We start from the raw sequence: 2,722 nt of genomic DNA, 5'->3' as shown, positions 1-2,722 counted from the left end.
AATTTACAAAAAAAAATTGAGGACTATTGACGTCCATGTGCTATTTCTAGTTTCACTTTGACAAGATGAAATGGACCATGTTGTTTTAATGAAAATCTAAATTGATTCAACCCTGTGTCCTGTGTAAAATTTGCAATACTTCAAATGCATCATTCACATACATCCATGTTTTTCATTGGTTGCATTGCTCATTGCATTCTTTCCTTGAAATCAGAACTGTAATCATTGTTATCAAAAGGAAAGAATGTGCTTTTTGGCACCCTTACTGAATGCGTGCTAGAGCTAGTGTAATGGGTGAAATAGAGGAGGTACAAGAGCAGATGATGGCCGACATGGAGGCCATGAAAGAGCAAATGGCCACAATGATGGAGGCCATGATGAGCATGAAGAAGATATTGGAGGTCAATGCGGCTGCAGTTTCAGCTACCAGCACCGTTGCTGAGGTGTACCTGACTCCCTCATCTGGCCTCAACCAAATAAATCATCCAACCTCAAATATGGTAGGTCAGGCGGGCAAAGAATTGGGAAGTATGGGCGGTCCCCATTTTGTGCAAGTTCAAAACAAGCATGCCTTCCCGCCATATGGCTTGCCTCCCAACTATACACCACCCAATGTAGCGCACACTCCCGATGAGAATGTCAATAACTCCACTCCTATACTCATTGAGAGCCAACAACCTCAATCTGATCATGCACATGTCTCTCAACCAATGCGGGAGGCACATGAAATACCCCACCACAATCTAGCCGACTTTGAGTCTTGCCTCGGATATGCCACTGAGGGGTAAGCAGTTGGTTGTGTACCCCTGCCAAACATTTTGGAGGGCCCTCAGTTTTGCCCACAACCATAACCCTTTCATTTTGCGGTGGGGAGAGTCCCTCCTGCTATGGCGAAAAAGGGAAATTGGATCATATAGAGGATAGGCTCAGGGCCATTGAAGGAGGCGGAGATCATGCTTTTGCTGACATGGCAAAGTTGTACCTAGTGCCTGACATCGTCATCCCTTCGAAGTTCAAGGTGCCGGATTTCGATAAATACAAGGGGACTACTTGCCCCAAGAATCACCTGAAGATGTACTGCAGGAAAACGTGAGGATATGCGAAAGATGAAAAATTATTGATGCATTTCTTCTAAGAAAGTCTTACTGGGGCAGCCGTCACCTGGTACACTAATCTGGAACCTTCCCGAGTCCATTCCTGGAAGGACCTAATGGTTGCCTTCATTAGGCAGTATCTGTATAATTCTAATATGGCTCCGGATAGAATGTAGCTACAGAACATGTGCAAGAATGAGCATGAATCCTTCAAAGAATACGCCCAAAGGTGGTGGGACCTGGTAGCTTAAGTAGCGCCCCCAATGATGGAGAAGGAGATGATAACAATGATCGTAGACACATTACCAATGTTTTACTATGAAAAGATGGTTGGTTACACGCCTTCAAGCTTTGCCGATTTAGTTTTCACCGGCGAAAGGATCGAAGTGGGTTTGAAAGGAGGCATATTTGATCATCCTGCTTTGATGAATAGGAAGCCTGGGGCAAATAGAGAGGATGAGAAGGAGGGAGGAACCCATGTTGTGACTGTAGTTCCTACATGGCCAAATTCTCCACCGGCTCAACAATGTCATTATTCAGCCAATATCATCCCTTCTTATTACCCACCACCCTATCAGCCAATAATACCCAATCAACCACAAAGGCCACCCCTAAATCAGCCACAAGGCCCGCCGGCCGCACATCCAATACCAAACACCACCCTTAACACAAACCAAAACACTAACCAGGGAAGGAATTTTCCAGCAAAAAAGCCTGTAGAATTCACCCCAATTCCAGTGTCATATGCTAACTTGCTCCCTGTCGCAACGTGCCCTTCGTGGGCGAGCGAGGGCAAGGCTCTCGGGTGCGCTTTCCAAAGGAGGAAAGATGCACGAAGTCGCCACCAACGTTTATTTGTGGAAAACGTCGGGAAAACCGAAGGAAACTGGTCAAAATGAAAATTCTAAGTTCGGGAGTTGTATTTACGCTTGAGGAAGGTATTAGCACCTCTCACGTTTGTCTCAAAGGACAACAGCCTATTTTTTAGAATTGTGGAAATTGTGTTACCTTAACTTTTATTTCTTTTTATTTTTTGAGGTCGACAAAAGCGGGGCTCTTGCTCCTACATACCCTCCATCAAAGAGGAAATCAAACCTACGTAGTTCTTTCTTAAGAGTGAATCAAGCGATTCTTTTTACTTGAAAGGTGATCATTTTAAGGCGTTGGATTTTAAAAATGATCCTTTTTACTTGGTAAGAAACTGAAATGATAAACTTTCAAAACCCTATTTTTGTGGACGAGCTTGACTAGGCGAATTGATTTTAGCCTTAGTTTCACTGTAGTTATTAGTCAATTCAATTAAGAATGAGAAATCCCAAAGAGAAAAACGTCCGATTGATTTTTCGCTTTATTTTACTAAAAGGTATTTTTTTATTATTATATTATTATTTTACCTCTTTTTTTATTTCCAACGTGGTTACGGCACGACCGAACGGTCGGAATTCAATTTAACCGAAATTAACGGATGATACAATTCAAACGATCGGTGGAAATTTATTTTATTTTTAGATTAGGCGAGAAATGATTTAAATAAATGGCTTAAGCACGTCAGAAGGGGGTATAAAAAGCAAATGAAAACGAGAATAAAAATACATGAAACAAAATGTGGACCACCACGGGTACATAAA

This window comes from Glycine max, chromosome 7, assembly GCF_000004515.6.
Source record: "Glycine max cultivar Williams 82 chromosome 7, Glycine_max_v4.0, whole genome shotgun sequence".
Lineage (NCBI taxonomy): Eukaryota > Viridiplantae > Streptophyta > Magnoliopsida > Fabales > Fabaceae > Glycine > Glycine max.
The sequence above is the reverse complement of the archived record's forward strand: the minus strand, read 5'-3'. Positions refer to the sequence as shown.